The sequence below is a fragment of the Hyla sarda genome, unplaced genomic scaffold, assembly GCF_029499605.1.
Source record: "Hyla sarda isolate aHylSar1 unplaced genomic scaffold, aHylSar1.hap1 scaffold_1108, whole genome shotgun sequence".
In the NCBI taxonomy this organism is placed as follows: Eukaryota; Metazoa; Chordata; class Amphibia; order Anura; family Hylidae; genus Hyla; species Hyla sarda.
This window is the reverse complement of record NW_026607728.1, coordinates 88002-108052: the sequence shown is the minus strand read 5'-3', so window position 1 is coordinate 108052 and position 20051 is coordinate 88002. Positions and strand designations below refer to the sequence as shown.

At 46.5% G+C, this 20051-nt stretch overlaps 9 non-coding genes and 1 pseudogene across 9 annotated transcripts; all 10 read left to right on the top strand.

The window, feature by feature from the left end:
• The first annotated feature begins 787 nt into the window (after nt 1-787).
• On the top strand, nt 788-975 carry LOC130301082 (U2 spliceosomal RNA). The gene has a single exon (XR_008851798.1). It is a non-coding gene; the product is annotated as a U2 spliceosomal RNA (small nuclear RNA).
• A 704-nt stretch (nt 976-1679) lies between these two features.
• LOC130301079 (U2 spliceosomal RNA) lies at nt 1680-1860 on the top strand (annotated as a pseudogene).
• Nucleotides 1861-3930: 2070 nt separating this feature from the next.
• On the top strand, nt 3931-4121 carry LOC130301066 (U2 spliceosomal RNA). The gene has a single exon (XR_008851784.1). It is a non-coding gene; the product is annotated as a U2 spliceosomal RNA (small nuclear RNA).
• A 2085-nt stretch (nt 4122-6206) lies between these two features.
• On the top strand, nt 6207-6397 carry LOC130301065 (U2 spliceosomal RNA). Its single transcript, XR_008851783.1, has one exon. It is a non-coding gene; the product is annotated as a U2 spliceosomal RNA (small nuclear RNA).
• Nucleotides 6398-8478: 2081 nt separating this feature from the next.
• LOC130301076 (U2 spliceosomal RNA) lies at nt 8479-8669 on the top strand. Its single transcript, XR_008851793.1, has one exon. It is a non-coding gene; the product is annotated as a U2 spliceosomal RNA (small nuclear RNA).
• Nucleotides 8670-10750: 2081 nt separating this feature from the next.
• On the top strand, nt 10751-10941 carry LOC130301064 (U2 spliceosomal RNA). The gene has a single exon (XR_008851782.1). It is a non-coding gene; the product is annotated as a U2 spliceosomal RNA (small nuclear RNA).
• A 2078-nt stretch (nt 10942-13019) lies between these two features.
• Nucleotides 13020-13210, top strand: LOC130301063 (U2 spliceosomal RNA). Its single transcript, XR_008851781.1, has one exon. It is a non-coding gene; the product is annotated as a U2 spliceosomal RNA (small nuclear RNA).
• A 2076-nt stretch (nt 13211-15286) lies between these two features.
• LOC130301062 (U2 spliceosomal RNA) lies at nt 15287-15477 on the top strand. Its single transcript, XR_008851780.1, has one exon. It is a non-coding gene; the product is annotated as a U2 spliceosomal RNA (small nuclear RNA).
• A 2084-nt stretch (nt 15478-17561) lies between these two features.
• LOC130301061 (U2 spliceosomal RNA) lies at nt 17562-17752 on the top strand. The gene has a single exon (XR_008851779.1). It is a non-coding gene; the product is annotated as a U2 spliceosomal RNA (small nuclear RNA).
• Nucleotides 17753-19842: 2090 nt separating this feature from the next.
• On the top strand, nt 19843-20033 carry LOC130301060 (U2 spliceosomal RNA). The gene has a single exon (XR_008851778.1). It is a non-coding gene; the product is annotated as a U2 spliceosomal RNA (small nuclear RNA).
• The last annotated feature ends 18 nt before the right edge of the window (nt 20034-20051 follow it).

The window sequence follows — 20051 nt, the reverse complement described above, 5'->3', positions numbered from 1 at the left end:
GTGCTGTGATGTCACTCAATACCACTGACATCACTAGGTGTAAACAACATCTCTCCTTTGCTGTGTATGTGACTATGGAGCTGTTTGGTGATGTCGTCTATTATGGCCTTCATAGAAGCAACAGGAGATTGTTGCATCCATCTAGAACCCTCAGAACTACAGTGCTATGATGTCACTCACTTCCACAGGCCTTGCAGAGTGTAAACAACAACAACCCAGCTTTGTTGTGTATGTAACCATAGGGATTTGTGATGTCACCTAGAACCTTCACAGCAGCGACAGCTTTATGAGGAGCATCAGCACTGCTCTGCCTGAGCAGAACCATCACCGCCATAGGTTGTCAAATAACCCGGATTTAACCCACACAGGTAAGTCCAATGGGGTGCAGGCATGTCCTCTATGCTTACAGCTTCCCGTGGGTGTTGGTTTGATACCGTTTGGGGACAGCCAAGGAGGCATCTGCAGGCAACAAAGGTAGGTGTGTGCTTGTGTGTGTGTTTCCTATGCAGATCCTAAGCCCAGTGTCACATGCAAGTAGGAGGAGTAAGAAGGGTTCCTGGCAAATCCGGGTTATGGATTGCATTTAAAAAGGCCCCGTGGGAGTGCAATGGGCCCCTGTCTTGCTGCTTAGCAATAATGGTATGGGTTTAGGTTCTGCTGTGTGTACTGGTGGTTGACTGCCCCCCAGCCCAGAGTGTGCATGGAAAATTGTCTGGCAGCCTCCCTGACAGCAAGCAGTGATAGTGCCCATGAAGGGGACCTTGTTGGGCCCGCCCCTTTCACGGTTATCGCTTCTCGGCCTTTTGGCTAAGATCAAGTGTAGTATCTGTTCTTATCAGTCTTTCATGCCGGTGGACAGTAACGCCGGTATGGGGCTGGTGGGGATGGGTGCTGCATGGAGGATGCAGGTGTACCAGGGCTTTCCGGGGCTGGTTCTGAGGAATCAGCTCGACGGCTGCCCCGATGTGACCTGTTCCCTCCGGGTCTCGCCATGAGGCTGAGAGGGTCTAGAGCCGAGGTACTTTGTGCCTCGGGGAGTGGTGACCCCGAGGTGCCGAAACTCACTGGGAGAATAGGCTCACTGAGTTGAAGCACGGGCACCATAATCTCTTCACCTTGTGGCACTCACCTCTTGATTCCCGGCCTTCTGGCTAGGATCAGAGAAATTTTTTATAGATCCGGCCGGATGTCCGGGCAGTATATCTGCACACATTCACTTATTTATTTCTTTTTTGTCTCACTGTGTCACTTTTTGCGTGTTGTGTGTTCACAGGATTGGTCAGGATGCGGTAGCCCTTCTGGGTGTCCCTCCTGGCGGTCTAGGGGAGGTGTGTGTGGCCATTAGGTTCCGCACCTCCCTGCAAACACCCCGGGTACTCCTGCTTTGGCAGGGTACCTACCGTAATCGGCTCTGCGGGCAGATACCTTGGCTAACGCCAAGGGGGATGCCGGGAGCATTTGTGGTCCCCTAGTAGCTTCGGCGAAAAGGGACATCGAACCTGGAACCTCGCAGGTACCTTTTGGTCCGGAGGCGAAGGGTAAGGTTTGTTGGGGGGCCTCTCTCCTATCGGAGAAGGGCTTGCGATAGACCGCATCCTTTGTGCACGTTTTTTTAGTGTAACACGTTTGCACTTTTTCTTGCACTTTGGGTGAATCGAAAGCACGTTCCTCGGCTTTAGAAATTTAAAAAAAAAAAAAAAAAAAAAATCTGTTCTTATCAGTTTAATATCTGATACGTCCCCTATCTGGGGACCATATATTAAATGGATTTTTGAGAACGGGGGCCGATTTCGAAGCTTGCTTCCGTCGCCCTATGCATTGACCCGATATGGCAGTATCTTCGGGTACAGTGCACCACCCCCTTACAGGGTTAAAAAGAAAGATTCCTACTTTCATTGCTACCTGCTTGCTGGCTAGCCAGCTAGCCAGCCCTGTGGGCCTTGCTGCTGCTGCAGCCAAAAAACAAAAGGTGGTTCTGCTGCTTCTGCTTGTGTCTGGCCGCTGTTGGAGCGTCCAGGCACAGGACTTCTGCTGCTGCTGACTAAATGGCCTCCTTAATTGGATCATTTGAGTAGCCAGCACACCTGTGCAGGTAGGGCATGACATGATAGGCAGCTGCCTTGATAGCGGGTGGGTGCTGAATGTTCCTAATTGACAAAATAAGATTAATGCTTATGAAGAAATATAAAATCTCATCCCTTCCCCAATATCGCGCCACACCCCTACCCCTTAATTCCCTGGTTGAACTTGATGGACATATGTCTTTTTTCGACCGTACTAACTATGTAACTATGTAACATAACATGGGGGGGGGGGGGGGGTGGTCTCCTGGCTGTTCACACAGGTGTGTCATTGCTGTACATTGACCATGCATTGCTTCTGTGGTATTGCAAAGGCAAAGACAAATGCTTCCAGCCATCCATTGCACTAATGGATTGGTCATCAGCTGGCTGTCTATGTCCCGCATCAATATAGACCAAAGTACAGAGGGTTAGGCTATGCTATTGTGCACCTACCTGATGCATCAGAAGGTGCGAGGCCCTTGCTAAATTCTGTGCACAGACTTTGAGATCTATACTTTAGACTGTATCTAAACCTGCTCCAACATGGACTGACATTCTGGCCTACTTTCAGCCGATGCGACTTGTCTGTCGCTGAACAGTCGCTTTTTATGTATTCAGCACCTATGTATAATGTTGTAAAAATGCTCTAGAAGCTAAAGTCGCAGAAATGTCACACATATTTGGCCTGCAACTTTCTGTGCGACAAATTCAGACAGGAAAAATCAGTATAAATCCTTAGAAAATTATCCCCCAGTGTCTCCATCTGCTGGCGGTATTGAATAAGCATTGCTGCACTGATGGGGTATGCATTAGACGAAAAAAAAGAAGAAAAAGAAGAATAATACGCCCAGAAAAGAGGCGAAAAGGAGAAAAACGTAAAAAAACGTGAAAAAAAAGTAAGAGGAAGAGAAGGGAAAAAAAGGTGGAAATGGGTTTAAAAGTGATTTCGGCGGAGAAATATATATATATATATATATATATATATATATATATACGCGCACACACACACATATATATAAACGTATTCTCCGTTGAGATATTGCAGCCGCTGCTGTGTCCAGGCCCAGGAGCCTTAGCACTGTGCTGTGATGTCACTCAATACCACTGACATCACTAGGTGTAAACAACATCTCTCCTTTGCTGTGTATGTGACTATGGAGCTGTTTGGTGATGTCGTCTATTATGGCCTTCATAGAAGCAACAGGAGATTGTTGCATCCATCTAGAACCCTCAGAACTACAGTGCTATGATGTCACTCACTTCCACAGGCCTTGCAGAGTGTAAACAACAACAACCCAGCTTTGTTGTGTATGTAACCATAGGGATTTGTGATGTCACCTAGAACCTTCACAGCAGCGACAGCTTTATGAGGAGCATCAGCACTGCTCTGCCTGAGCAGAACCATCACCGCCATAGGTTGTCAAATAACCCGGATTTAACCCACACAGGTAAGTCCAATGGGGTGCAGGCATGTCCTCTATGCTTACAGCTTCCCGTGGGTGTTGGTTTGATACCGTTTGGGGACAGCCAAGGAGGCATCTGCAGGCAACAAAGGTAGGTGTGTGCTTGTGTGTGTGTTTCCTATGCAGATCCTAAGCCCAGTGTCACATGCAAGTAGGAGGAGTAAGAAGGGTTCCTGGCAAATCCGGGTTATGGATTGCATTTAAAAAGGCCCCGTGGGAGTGCAATGGGCCCCTGTCTTGCTGCTTAGCAATAATGGTATGGGTTTAGGTTCTGCTGTGTGTACTGGTGGTTGACTGCCCCCCAGCCCAGAGTGTGCATGGAAAATTGTCTGGCAGCCTCCCTGACAGCAAGCAGTGATAGTGCCCATGAAGGGGACCTTGTTGGGCCCGCCCCTTTCACGGTTATCGCTTCTCGGCCTTTTGGCTAAGATCAAGTGTAGTATCTGTTCTTATCAGTTTAATATCTGATACGTCCCCTATCTGGGGACCATATATTAAATGGATTTTTGAGAACGGGGGCCGATTTCGAAGCTTGCTTCCGTCGCCCTATGCATTGACCCGATATGGCAGTATCTTCGGGTACAGTGCACCACCCCCTTACAGGGTTAAAAAGAAAGGTTCCTACTTTCATTGCTACCTGCTTGCTGGCTAGCCAGCTAGCCAGCCCTGTGGGCCTTGCTGCTGCTGCAGCCAAAAAACAAAAGGTGGTGCTGCTGCTTCTGCTGCTTCTGCTTGTGTCTGGCCGCTGTTGGAGCGTCCAGGCACAGGACTTCTGCTGCTGCTGACTAAATGGCCTCCTTAATTGGATCATTTGAGTAGCCAGCACACCTGTGCAGGTAGGGCATGACATGATAGGCAGCTGCCTTGATAGCGGGTGGGTGCTGAATGTTCCTAATTGACAAAATAAGATTAATGCTTATGAAGAAATATAAAATCTCATCCCTTCCCCAATATCGCGCCACACCCCTACCCCTTAATTCCCTGGTTGAACTTGATGGACATATGTCTTTTTTCGACCGTACTAACTATGTAACTATGTAACATAACATGGGGGGGGGGGGGGGGGTCTCCTGGCTGTTCACACAGGTGTGTCATTGCTGTACATTGACCATGCATTGCTTCTGTGGTATTGCAAAGGCAAAGACAAATGCTTCCAGCCATCCATTGCACTAATGGATTGGTCATCAGCTGGCTGTCTATGTCCCGCATCAATATAGACCAAAGTACAGAGGGTTAGGCTATGCTATTGTGCACCTACCTGATGCATCAGAAGGTGCGAGGCCCTTGCTAAATTCTGTGCACAGACTTTGAGATCTATACTTTAGACTGTATCTAAACCTGCTCCAACATGGACTGACATTCTGGCCTACTTTCAGCCGATGCGACTTGTCTGTCGCTGAACAGTCGCTTTTTATGTATTCAGCACCTATGTATAATGTTGTAAAAATGCTCTAGAAGCTAAAGTCGCAGAAATGTCACACATATTTGGCCTGCAACTTTCTGTGCGACAAATTCAGACACGAAAAATCAGTATAAATCCTTAGAAAATTATCCCCCAGTGTCTCCATCTGCTGGCGGTATTGAATAAGCATTGCTGCACTGATGGGGTATGCATTAGACGAAAAAAAAGAAGAAAAAGAAGAATAATACGCCCAGAAAAGAGGCGAAAAGGAGAAAAACGTAAAAAAACGTGAAAAAAAAGTAAGAGGAAGAGAAGGGAAAAAAAGGTGGAAATGGGTTTAAAAGTGATTTCGGCGGAGAAATATATATATATATATATATATATATATATATATATATATATATACGCGCACACACACACATATATATAAACGTATTCTCCGTTGAGATATTGCAGCCGCTGCTGTGTCCAGGCCCAGGAGCCTTAGCACTGTGCTGTGATGTCACTCAATACCACTGACATCACTAGGTGTAAACAACATCTCTCCTTTGCTGTGTATGTGACTATGGAGCTGTTTGGTGATGTCGTCTATTATGGCCTTCATAGAAGCAACAGGAGATTGTTGCATCCATCTAGAACCCTCAGAACTACAGTGCTATGATGTCACTCACTTCCACAGGCCTTGCAGAGTGTAAACAACAACAACCCAGCTTTGTTGTGTATGTAACCAAAGGGATTTGTGATGTCACCTAGAACCTTCACAGCAGCGACAGCTTTATGAGGAGCATCAGCACTGCTCTGCCTGAGCAGAACCATCACCGCCATAGGTTGTCAAATAACCCGGATTTAACCCACACAGGTAAGTCCAATGGGGTGCAGGCATGTCCTCTATGCTTACAGCTTCCCGTGGGTGTTGGTTTGATACCGTTTGGGGACAGCCAAGGAGGCATCTGCAGGCAACAAAGGTAGGTGTGTGCTTGTGTGTGTGTTTCCTATGCAGATCCTAAGCCCAGTGTCACATGCAAGTAGGAGGAGTAAGAAGGGTTCCTGGCAAATCCGGGTTATGGATTGCATTTAAAAAGGCCCCGTGGGAGTGCAATGGGCCCCTGTCTTGCTGCTTAGCAATAATGGTATGGGTTTAGGTTCTGCTGTGTGTACTGGTGGTTGACTGCCCCCCAGCCCAGAGTGTGCATGGAAAATTGTCTGGCAGCCTCCCTGACAGCAAGCAGTGATAGTGCCCATGAAGGGGACCTTGTTGGGCCCGCCCCTTTCACGGTTATCGCTTCTCGGCCTTTTGGCTAAGATCAAGTGTAGTATCTGTTCTTATCAGTTTAATATCTGATACGTCCCCTATCTGGGGACCATATATTAAATGGATTTTTGAGAACGGGGGCCGATTTCGAAGCTTGCTTCCGTCGCCCTATGCATTGACCCGATATGGCAGTATCTTCGGGTACAGTGCACCACCCCCTTACAGGGTTAAAAAGAAAGATTCCTACTTTCATTGCTACCTGCTTGCTGGCTAGCCAGCTAGCCAGCCCTGTGGGCCTTGCTGCTGCTGCAGCCAAAAAACAAAAGGTGGTGCTGCTGCTTCTGCTGCTTCTGCTTGTGTCTGGCCGCTGTTGGAGCGTCCAGGCACAGGACTTCTGCTGCTGCTGACTAAATGGCCTCCTTAATTGGATCATTTGAGTAGCCAGCACACCTGTGCAGGTAGGGCATGACATGATAGGCAGCTGCCTTGATAGCGGGTGGGTGCTGAATGTTCCTAATTGACAAAATAAGATTAATGCTTATGAAGAAATATAAAATCTCATCCCTTCCCCAATATCGCGCCACACCCCTACCCCTTAATTCCCTGGTTGAACTTGATGGACATATGTCTTTTTTCGACCGTACTAACTATGTAACTATGTAACATAACATGGGGGGGGGGGGGGGGGTCTCCTGGCTGTTCACACAGGTGTGTCATTGCTGTACATTGACCATGCATTGCTTCTGTGGTATTGCAAAGGCAAAGACAAATGCTTCCAGCCATCCATTGCACTAATGGATTGGTCATCAGCTGGCTGTCTATGTCCCGCATCAATATAGACCAAAGTACAGAGGGTTAGGCTATGCTATTGTGCACCTACCTGATGCATCAGAAGGTGCGAGGCCCTTGCTAAATTCTGTGCACAGACTTTGAGATCTATACTTTAGACTGTATCTAAACCTGCTCCAACATGGACTGACATTCTGGCCTACTTTCAGCCGATGCGACTTGTCTGTCGCTGAACAGTCGCTTTTTATGTATTCAGCACCTATGTATAATGTTGTAAAAATGCTCTAGAAGCTAAAGTCGCAGAAATGTCACACATATTTGGCCTGCAACTTTCTGTGCGACAAATTCAGACAGGAAAAATCAGTATAAATCCTTAGAAAATTATCCCCCAGTGTCTCCATCTGCTGGCGGTATTGAATAAGCATTGCTGCACTGATGGGGTATGCATTAGACGAAAAAAAAGAAGAAAAAGAAGAATAATACGCCCAGAAAAGAGGCGAAAAGGAGAAAAACGTAAAAAAACGTGAAAAAAAAGTAAGAGGAAGAGAAGGGAAAAAAAGGTGGAAATGGGTTTAAAAGTGATTTCGGCGGAGAAATATATATATATATATATATATATATATATATATATATATACGCGCACACACACACATATATATAAACGTATTCTCCGTTGAGATATTGCAGCCGCTGCTGTGTCCAGGCCCAGGAGCCTTAGCACTGTGCTGTGATGTCACTCAATACCACTGACATCACTAGGTGTAAACAACATCTCTCCTTTGCTGTGTATGTGACTATGGAGCTGTTTGGTGATGTCGTCTATTATGGCCTTCATAGAAGCAACAGGAGATTGTTGCATCCATCTAGAACCCTCAGAACTACAGTGCTATGATGTCACTCACTTCCACAGGCCTTGCAGAGTGTAAACAACAACAACCCAGCTTTGTTGTGTATGTAACCATAGGGATTTGTGATGTCACCTAGAACCTTCACAGCAGCGACAGCTTTATGAGGAGCATCAGCACTGCTCTGCCTGAGCAGAACCATCACCGCCATAGGTTGTCAAATAACCCGGATTTAACCCACACAGGTAAGTCCAATGGGGTGCAGGCATGTCCTCTATGCTTACAGCTTCCCGTGGGTGTTGGTTTGATACCGTTTGGGGACAGCCAAGGAGGCATCTGCAGGCAACAAAGGTAGGTGTGTGCTTGTGTGTGTGTTTCCTATGCAGATCCTAAGCCCAGTGTCACATGCAAGTAGGAGGAGTAAGAAGGGTTCCTGGCAAATCCGGGTTATGGATTGCATTTAAAAAGGCCCCGTGGGAGTGCAATGGGCCCCTGTCTTGCTGCTTAGCAATAATGGTATGGGTTTAGGTTCTGCTGTGTGTACTGGTGGTTGACTGCCCCCCAGCCCAGAGTGTGCATGGAAAATTGTCTGGCAGCCTCCCTGACAGCAAGCAGTGATAGTGCCCATGAAGGGGACCTTGTTGGGCCCGCCCCTTTCACGGTTATCGCTTCTCGGCCTTTTGGCTAAGATCAAGTGTAGTATCTGTTCTTATCAGTTTAATATATGATACGTCCCCTATCTGGGGACCATATATTAAATGGATTTTTGAGAACGGGGGCCGATTTCGAAGCTTGCTTCCGTCGCCCTATGCATTGACCCGATATGGCAGTATCTTCGGGTACAGTGCACCACCCCCTTACAGGGTTAAAAAGAAAGATTCCTACTTTCATTGCTACCTGCTTGCTGGCTAGCCAGCTAGCCAGCCCTGTGGGCCTTGCTGCTGCTGCAGCCAAAAAACAAAAGGTGGTGCTGCTGCTTCTGCTGCTTCTGCTTGTGTCTGGCCGCTGTTGGAGCGTCCAGGCACAGGACTTCTGCTGCTGCTGACTAAATGGCCTCCTTAATTGGATCATTTGAGTAGCCAGCACACCTGTGCAGGTAGGGCATGACATGATAGGCAGCTGCCTTGATAGCGGGTGGGTGCTGAATGTTCCTAATTGACAAAATAAGATTAATGCTTATGAAGAAATATAAAATCTCATCCCTTCCCCAATATCGCGCCACACCCCTACCCCTTAATTCCCTGGTTGAACTTGATGGACATATGTCTTTTTTCGACCGTACTAACTATGTAACTATGTAACATAACATGGGGGGGGGGGGGGGGGTCTCCTGGCTGTTCACACAGGTGTGTCATTGCTGTACATTGACCATGCATTGCTTCTGTGGTATTGCAAAGGCAAAGACAAATGCTTCCAGCCATCCATTGCACTAATGGATTGGTCATCAGCTGGCTGTCTATGTCCCGCATCAATATAGACCAAAGTACAGAGGGTTAGGCTATGCTATTGTGCACCTACCTGATGCATCAGAAGGTGTGAGGCCCTTGCTAAATTCTGTGCACAGACTTTGAGATCTATACTTTAGACTGTATCTAAACCTGCTCCAACATGGACTGACATTCTGGCCTACTTTCAGCCGATGCGACTTGTCTGTCGCTGAACAGTCGCTTTTTATGTATTCAGCACCTATGTATAATGTTGTAAAAATGCTCTAGAAGCTAAAGTCGCAGAAATGTCACACATATTTGGCCTGCAACTTTCTGTGCGACAAATTCAGACAGGAAAAATCAGTATAAATCCTTAGAAAATTATCCCCCAGTGTCTCCATCTGCTGGCGGTATTGAATAAGCATTGCTGCACTGATGGGGTATGCATTAGACGAAAAAAAAGAAGAAAAAGAAGAATAATACGCCCAGAAAAGAGGCGAAAAGGAGAAAAACGTAAAAAAACGTGAAAAAAAAGTAAGAGGAAGAGAAGGGAAAAAAAGGTGGAAATGGGTTTAAAAGTGATTTCGGCGGAGAAATATATATATATATATATATATATATATATATATATATATACGCGCACACACACACATATATATAAACGTATTCTCCGTTGAGATATTGCAGCCGCTGCTGTGTCCAGGCCCAGGAGCCTTAGCACTGTGCTGTGATGTCACTCAATACCACTGACATCACTAGGTGTAAACAACATCTCTCCTTTGCTGTGTATGTGACTATGGAGCTGTTTGGTGATGTCGTCTATTATGGCCTTCATAGAAGCAACAGGAGATTGTTGCATCCATCTAGAACCCTCAGAACTACAGTGCTATGATGTCACTCACTTCCACAGGCCTTGCAGAGTGTAAACAACAACAACCCAGCTTTGTTGTGTATGTAACCATAGGGATTTGTGATGTCACCTAGAACCTTCACAGCAGCGACAGCTTTATGAGGAGCATCAGCACTGCTCTGCCTGAGCAGAACCATCACCGCCATAGGTTGTCAAATAACCCGGATTTAACCCACACAGGTAAGTCCAATGGGGTGCAGGCATGTCCTCTATGCTTACAGCTTCCCGTGGGTGTTGGTTTGATACCGTTTGGGGACAGCCAAGGAGGCATCTGCAGGCAACAAAGGTAGGTGTGTGCTTGTGTGTGTGTTTCCTATGCAGATCCTAAGCCCAGTGTCACATGCAAGTAGGAGGAGTAAGAAGGGTTCCTGGCAAATCCGGGTTATGGATTGCATTTAAAAAGGCCCCGTGGGAGTGCAATGGGCCCCTGTCTTGCTGCTTAGCAATAATGGTATGGGTTTAGGTTCTGCTGTGTGTACTGGTGGTTGACTGCCCCCCAGCCCAGAGTGTGCATGGAAAATTGTCTGGCAGCCTCCCTGACAGCAAGCAGTGATAGTGCCCATGAAGGGGACCTTGTTGGGCCCGCCCCTTTCACGGTTATCGCTTCTCGGCCTTTTGGCTAAGATCAAGTGTAGTATCTGTTCTTATCAGTTTAATATCTGATACGTCCCCTATCTGGGGACCATATATTAAATGGATTTTTGAGAACGGGGGCCGATTTCGAAGCTTGCTTCCGTCGCCCTATGCATTGACCCGATATGGCAGTATCTTCGGGTACAGTGCACCACCCCCTTACAGGGTTAAAAAGAAAGATTCCTACTTTCATTGCTACCTGCTTGCTGGCTAGCCAGCTAGCCAGCCCTGTGGGCCTTGCTGCTGCTGCAGCCAAAAAACAAAAGGTGGTGCTGCTGCTTCTGCTGCTTCTGCTTGTGTCTGGCCGCTGTTGGAGCGTCCAGGCACAGGACTTCTGCTGCTGCTGACTAAATGGCCTCCTTAATTGGATCATTTGAGTAGCCAGCACACCTGTGCAGGTAGGGCATGACATGATAGGCAGCTGCCTTGATAGCGGGTGGGTGCTGAATGTTCCTAATTGACAAAATAAGATTAATGCTTATGAAGAAATATAAAATCTCATCCCTTCCCCTATATCGCGCCACACCCCTACCCCTTAATTCCCTGGTTGAACTTGATGGACATATGTCTTTTTTCGACCGTACTAACTATGTAACTATGTAACATAACATGGGGGGGGGGGGGGTCTCCTGGCTGTTCACACAGGTGTGTCATTGCTGTACATTGACCATGCATTGCTTCTGTGGTATTGCAAAGGCAAAGACAAATGCTTCCAGCCATCCATTGCACTAATGGATTGGTCATCAGCTGGCTGTCTATGTCCCGCATCAATATAGACCAAAGTACAGAGGGTTAGGCTATGCTATTGTGCACCTACCTGATGCATCAGAAGGTGCGAGGCCCTTGCTAAATTCTGTGCACAGACTTTGAGATCTATACTTTAGACTGTATCTAAACCTGCTCCAACATGGACTGACATTCTGGCCTACTTTCAGCCGATGCGACTTGTCTGTCGCTGAACAGTCGCTTTTTATGTATTCAGCACCTATGTATAATGTTGTAAAAATGCTCTAGAAGCTAAAGTCGCAGAAATGTCACACATATTTGGCCTGCAACTTTCTGTGCGACAAATTCAGACAGGAAAAATCAGTATAAATCCTTAGAAAATTATCCCCCAGTGTCTCCATCTGCTGGCGGTATTGAATAAGCATTGCTGCACTGATGGGGTATGCATTAGACGAAAAAAAAGAAGAAAAAGAAGAATAATACGCCCAGAAAAGAGGCGAAAAGGAGAAAAACGTAAAAAAACGTGAAAAAAAAGTAAGAGGAAGAGAAGGGAAAAAAAGGTGGAAATGGGTTTAAAAGTGATTTCGGCGGAGAAATATATATATATATATATATATATATATATATATATATATACGCGCACACACACACATATATATAAACGTATTCTCCGTTGAGATATTGCAGCCGCTGCTGTGTCCAGGCCCAGGAGCCTTAGCACTGTGCTGTGATGTCACTCAATACCACTGACATCACTAGGTGTAAACAACATCTCTCCTTTGCTGTGTATGTGACTATGGAGCTGTTTGGTGATGTCGTCTATTATGGCCTTCATAGAAGCAACAGGAGATTGTTGCATCCATCTAGAACCCTCAGAACTACAGTGCTATGATGTCACTCACTTCCACAGGCCTTGCAGAGTGTAAACAACAACAACCCAGCTTTGTTGTGTATGTAACCATAGGGATTTGTGATGTCACCTAGAACCTTCACAGCAGCGACAGCTTTATGAGGAGCATCAGCACTGCTCTGCCTGAGCAGAACCATCACCGCCATAGGTTGTCAAATAACCCGGATTTAACCCACACAGGTAAGTCCAATGGGGTGCAGGCATGTCCTCTATGCTTACAGCTTCCCGTGGGTGTTGGTTTGATACCGTTTGGGGACAGCCAAGGAGGCATCTGCAGGCAACAAAGGTAGGTGTGTGCTTGTGTGTGTGTTTCCTATGCAGATCCTAAGCCCAGTGTCACATGCAAGTAGGAGGAGTAAGAAGGGTTCCTGGCAAATCCGGGTTATGGATTGCATTTAAAAAGGCCCCGTGGGAGTGCAATGGGCCCCTGTCTTGCTGCTTAGCAATAATGGTATGGGTTTAGGTTCTGCTGTGTGTACTGGTGGTTGACTGCCCCCCAGCCCAGAGTGTGCATGGAAAATTGTCTGGCAGCCTCCCTGACAGCAAGCAGTGATAGTGCCCATGAAGGGGACCTTGTTGGGCCCGCCCCTTTCACGGTTATCGCTTCTCGGCCTTTTGGCTAAGATCAAGTGTAGTATCTGTTCTTATCAGTTTAATATCTGATACGTCCCCTATCTGGGGACCATATATTAAATGGATTTTTGAGAACGGGGGCCGATTTCGAAGCTTGCTTCCGTCGCCCTATGCATTGACCCGATATGGCAGTATCTTCGGGTACAGTGCACCACCCCCTTACAGGGTTAAAAAGAAAGATTCCTACTTTCATTGCTACCTGCTTGCTGGCTAGCCAGCTAGCCAGCCCTGTGGGCCTTGCTGCTGCTGCAGCCAAAAAACAAAAGGTGGTGCTGCTGCTTCTGCTGCTTCTGCTTGTGTCTGGCCGCTGTTGGAGCGTCCAGGCACAGGACTTCTGCTGCTGCTGACTAAATGGCCTCCTTAATTGGATCATTTGAGTAGCCAGCACACCTGTGCAGGTAGGGCATGACATGATAGGCAGCTGCCTTGATAGCGGGTGGGTGCTGAATGTTCCTAATTGACAAAATAAGATTAATGCTTATGAAGAAATATAAAATCTCATCCCTTCCCCAATATCGCGCCACACCCCTACCCCTTAATTCCCTGGTTGAACTTGATGGACATATGTCTTTTTTCGACCGTACTAACTATGTAACTATGTAACATAACATGGGGGGGGGGGGTCTCCTGGCTGTTCACACAGGTGTGTCATTGCTGTACATTGACCATGCATTGCTTCTGTGGTATTGCAAAGACAAATGCTTCCAGCCATCCATTGCACTAATGGATTGGTCATCAGCTGGCTGTCTATGTCCCGCATCAATATAGACCAAAGTACAGAGGGTTAGGCTATGCTATTGTGCACCTACCTGATGCATCAGAAGGTGCGAGGCCCTTGCTAAATTCTGTGCACAGACTTTGAGATCTATACTTTAGACTGTATCTAAACCTGCTCCAACATGGACTGACATTCTGGCCTACTTTCAGCCGATGCGACTTGTCTGTCGCTGAACAGTCGCTTTTTATGTATTCAGCACCTATGTATAATGTTGTAAAAATGCTCTAGAAGCTAAAGTCGCAGAAATGTCACACATATTTGGCCTGCAACTTTCTGTGCGACAAATTCAGACAGGAAAAATCAGTATAAATCCTTAGAAAATTATCCCCCAGTGTCTCCATCTGCTGGCGGTATTGAATAAGCATTGCTGCACTGATGGGGTATGCATTAGACGAAAAAAAAGAAGAAAAAGAAGAATAATACGCCCAGAAAAGAGGCGAAAAGGAGAAAAACGTAAAAAAACGTGAAAAAAAAGTAAGAGGAAGAGAAGGGAAAAAAAGGTGGAAATGGGTTTAAAAGTGATTTCGGCGGAGAAATATATATATATATATATATATATATATATATATATATATATATATACGCGCACACACACACATATATATAAACGTATTCTCCGTTGAGATATTGCAGCCGCTGCTGTGTCCAGGCCCAGGAGCCTTAGCACTGTGCTGTGATGTCACTCAATACCACTGACATCACTAGGTGTAAACAACATCTCTCCTTTGCTGTGTATGTGACTATGGAGCTGTTTGGTGATGTCGTCTATTACGGCCTTCATAGAAGCAACAGGAGATTGTTGCATCCATCTAGAACCCTCAGAACTACAGTGCTATGATGTCACTCACTTCCACAGGCCTTGCAGAGTGTAAACAACAACAACCCAGCTTTGTTGTGTATGTAACCATAGGGATTTGTGATGTCACCTAGAACCTTCACAGCAGCGACAGCTTTATGAGGAGCATCAGCACTGCTCTGCCTGAGCAGAACCATCACCGCCATAGGTTGTCAAATAACCCGGATTTAACCCACACAGGTAAGTCCAATGGGGTGCAGGCATGTCCTCTATGCTTACAGCTTCCCGTGGGTGTTGGTTTGATACCGTTTGGGGACAGCCAAGGAGGCATCTGCAGGCAACAAAGGTAGGTGTGTGCTTGTGTGTGTGTTTCCTATGCAGATCCTAAGCCCAGTGTCACATGCAAGTAGGAGGAGTAAGAAGGGTTCCTGGCAAATCCGGGTTATGGATTGCATTTAAAAAGGCCCCGTGGGAGTGCAATGGGCCCCTGTCTTGCTGCTTAGCAATAATGGTATGGGTTTAGGTTCTGCTGTGTGTACTGGTGGTTGACTGCCCCCCAGCCCAGAGTGTGCATGGAAAATTGTCTGGCAGCCTCCCTGACAGCAAGCAGTGATAGTGCCCATGAAGGGGACCTTGTTGGGCCCGCCCCTTTCACGGTTATCGCTTCTCGGCCTTTTGGCTAAGATCAAGTGTAGTATCTGTTCTTATCAGTTTAATATCTGATACGTCCCCTATCTGGGGACCATATATTAAATGGATTTTTGAGAACGGGGGCCGATTTCGAAGCTTGCTTCCGTCGCCCTATGCATTGACCCGATATGGCAGTATCTTCGGGTACAGTGCACCACCCCCTTACAGGGTTAAAAAGAAAGATTCCTACTTTCATTGCTACCTGCTTGCTGGCTAGCCAGCTAGCCAGCCCTGTGGGCCTTGCTGCTGCTGCAGCCAAAAAACAAAAGGTGGTGCTGCTGCTTCTGCTGCTTCTGCTTGTGTCTGGCCGCTGTTGGAGCGTCCAGGCACAGGACTTCTGCTGCTGCTGACTAAATGGCCTCCTTAATTGGATCATTTGAGTAGCCAGCACACCTGTGCAGGTAGGGCATGACATGATAGGCAGCTGCCTTGATAGCGGGTGGGTGCTGAATGTTCCTAATTGACAAAATAAGATTAATGCTTATGAAGAAATATAAAATCTCATCCCTTCCCCAATATCGCGCCACACCCCTACCCCTTAATTCCCTGGTTGAACTTGATGGACATATGTCTTTTTTCGACCGTACTAACTATGTAACTATGTAACATAACATGGGGGGGGGGGGGGGGTCTCCTGGCTGTTCACACAGGTGTGTCATTGCTGTACATTGACCATGCATTGCTTCTGTGGTATTGCAAAGGCAAAGACAAATGCTTCCAGCCATCCATTGCACTAATGGATTGGTCATCAGCTGGCTGTCTATGTCCCGCATCAATATAGACCAAAGTACAGAGGGTTAGGCTATGCTATTGTGCACCTACCTGATGCATCAGAAGGTGCGAGGCCCTTGCTAAATTCTGTGCACAGACTTTGAGATCTATACTTTAGACTGTATCTAAACCTGCTCCAACATGGACTGACATTCTGGCCTACTTTCAGCCGATGCGACTTGTCTGTCGCTGAACAGTCGCTTTTTATGTATTCAGCACCTATGTATAATGTTGTAAAAATGCTCTAGAAGCTAAAGTCGCAGAAATGTCACACATATTTGGCCTGCAACTTTCTGTGCGACAAATTCAGACAGGAAAAATCAGTATAAATCCTTAGAAAATTATCCCCCAGTGTCTCCATCTGCTGGCGGTATTGAATAAGCATTGCTGCACTGATGGGGTATGCATTAGACGAAAAAAAAGAAGAAAAAGAAGAATAATACGCCCAGAAAAGAGGCGAAAAGGAGAAAAACGTAAAAAAACGTGAAAAAAAAGTAAGAGGAAGAGAAGGGAAAAAAAGGTGGAAATGGGTTTAAAAGTGATTTCGGCGGAGAAATATATATATATATATATATATATATATATATATATATATATATACGCGCACACACACACATATATATAAACGTATTCTCCGTTGAGATATTGCAGCCGCTGCTGTGTCCAGGCCCAGGAGCCTTAGCACTGTGCTGTGATGTCACTCAATACCACTGACATCACTAGGTGTAAACAACATCTCTCCTTTGCTGTGTATGTGACTATGGAGCTGTTTGGTGATGTCGTCTATTATGGCCTTCATAGAAGCAACAGGAGATTGTTGCATCCATCTAGAACCCTCAGAACTACAGTGCTATGATGTCACTCACTTCCACAGGCCTTGCAGAGTGTAAACAACAACAACCCAGCTTTGTTGTGTATGTAACCATAGGGATTTGTGATGTCACCTAGAACCTTCACAGCAGCGACAGCTTTATGAGGAGCATCAGCACTGCTCTGCCTGAGCAGAACCATCACCGCCATAGGTTGTCAAATAACCCGGATTTAACCCACACAGGTAAGTCCAATGGGGTGCAGGCATGTCCTCTATGCTTACAGCTTCCCGTGGGTGTTGGTTTGATACCGTTTGGGGACAGCCAAGGAGGCATCTGCAGGCAACAAAGGTAGGTGTGTGCTTGTGTGTGTGTTTCCTATGCAGATCCTAAGCCCAGTGTCACATGCAAGTAGGAGGAGTAAGAAGGGTTCCTGGCAAATCCGGGTTATGGATTGCATTTAAAAAGGCCCCGTGGGAGTGCAATGGGCCCCTGTCTTGCTGCTTAGCAATAATGGTATGGGTTTAGGTTCTGCTGTGTGTACTGGTGGTTGACTGCCCCCCAGCCCAGAGTGTGCATGGAAAATTGTCTGGCAGCCTCCCTGACAGCAAGCAGTGATAGTGCCCATGAAGGGGACCTTGTTGGGCCCGCCCCTTTCACGGTTATCGCTTCTCGGCCTTTTGGCTAAGATCAAGTGTAGTATCTGTTCTTATCAGTTTAATATCTGATACGTCCCCTATCTGGGGACCATATATTAAATGGATTTTTGAGAACGGGGGCCGATTTCGAAGCTTGCTTCCGTCGCCCTATGCATTGACCCGATATGGCAGTATCTTCGGGTACAGTGCACCACCCCCTTACAGGGTTAAAAAGAAAGATTCCTACTTTCATTGCTACCTGCTTGCTGGCTAGCCAGCTAGCCAGCCCTGTGGGCCTTGCTGCTGCTGCAGCCAAAAAACAAAAGGTGGTGCTGCTGCTTCTGCTGCTTCTGCTTGTGTCTGGCCGCTGTTGGAGCGTCCAGGCACAGGACTTCTGCTGCTGCTGACTAAATGGCCTCCTTAATTGGATCATTTGAGTAGCCAGCACACCTGTGCAGGTAGGGCATGACATGATAGGCAGCTGCCTTGATAGCGGGTGGGTGCTGAATGTTCCTAATTGACAAAATAAGATTAATGCTTATGAAGAAATATAAAATCTCATCCCTTCCCCAATATCGCGCCACACCCCTACCCCTTAATTCCCTGGTTGAACTTGATGGACATATGTCTTTTTTCGACCGTACTAACTATGTAACTATGTAACATAACATGGGGGGGGGGGGGGGGGGGGTCTCCTGGCTGTTCACACAGGTGTGTCATTGCTGTACATTGACCATGCATTGCTTCTGTGGTATTGCAAAGGCAAAGACAAATGCTTCCAGCCATCCATTGCACTAATGGATTGGTCATCAGCTGGCTGTCTATGTCCCGCATCAATATAGACCAAAGTACAGAGGGTTAGGCTATGCTATTGTGCACCTACCTGATGCATCAGAAGGTGCGAGGCCCTTGCTAAATTCTGTGCACAGACTTTGAGATCTATACTTTAGACTGTATCTAAACCTGCTCCAACATGGACTGACATTCTGGCCTACTTTCAGCCGATGCGACTTGTCTGTCGCTGAACAGTCGCTTTTTATGTATTCAGCACCTATGTATAATGTTGTAAAAATGCTCTAGAAGCTAAAGTCGCAGAAATGTCACACATATTTGGCCTGCAACTTTCTGTGCGACAAATTCAGACAGGAAAAATCAGTATAAATCCTTAGAAAATTATCCCCCAGTGTCTCCATCTGCTGGCGGTATTGAATAAGCATTGCTGCACTGATGGGGTATGCATTAGACGAAAAAAAAGAAGAAAAAGAAGAATAATACGCCCAGAAAAGAGGCGAAAAGGAGAAAAACGTAAAAAAACGTGAAAAAAAAGTAAGAGGAAGAGAAGGGAAAAAAAGGTGGAAATGGGTTTAAAAGTGATTTCGGCGGAGAAATATATATATATATATATATATATATATATATATATATATATATATACGCGCACACACACACATATATATAAACGTATTCTCCGTTGAGATATTGCAGCCGCTGCTGTGTCCAGGCCCAGGAGCCTTAGCACTGTGCTGTGATGTCACTCAATACCACTGACATCACTAGGTGTAAACAACATCTCTCCTTTGCTGTGTATGTGACTATGGAGCTGTTTGGTGATGTCGTCTATTATGGCCTTCATAGAAGCAACAGGAGATTGTTGCATCCATCTAGAACCCTCAGAACTACAGTGCTATGATGTCACTCACTTCCACAGGCCTTGCAGAGTGTAAACAACAACAACCCAGCTTTGTTGTGTATGTAACCATAGGGATTTGTGATGTCACCTAGAACCTTCACAGCAGCGACAGCTTTATGAGGAGCATCAGCACTGCTCTGCCTGAGCAGAACCATCACCGCCATAGGTTGTCAAATAACCCGGATTTAACCCACACAGGTAAGTCCAATGGGGTGCAGGCATGTCCTCTATGCTTACAGCTTCCCGTGGGTGTTGGTTTGATACCGTTTGGGGACAGCCAAGGAGGCATCTGCAGGCAACAAAGGTAGGTGTGTGCTTGTGTGTGTGTTTCCTATGCAGATCCTAAGCCCAGTGTCACATGCAAGTAGGAGGAGTAAGAAGGGTTCCTGGCAAATCCGGGTTATGGATTGCATTTAAAAAGGCCCCGTGGGAGTGCAATGGGCCCCTGTCTTGCTGCTTAGCAATAATGGTATGGGTTTAGGTTCTGCTGTGTGTACTGGTGGTTGACTGCCCCCCAGCCCAGAGTGTGCATGGAAAATTGTCTGGCAGCCTCCCTGACAGCAAGCAGTGATAGTGCCCATGAAGGGGACCTTGTTGGGCCCGCCCCTTTCACGGTTATCGCTTCTCGGCCTTTTGGCTAAGATCAAGTGTAGTATCTGTTCTTATCAGTTTAATATCTGATACGTCCCCTATCTGGGGACCATATATTAAATGGATTTTTGAGAACGGGGGCCGATTTCGAAGCTTGCTTCCGTCGCCCTATGCATTGACCCGATATGGCAGTATCTTCGGGTACAGTGCACCACCCCCTTACAGGGTTAAAAAG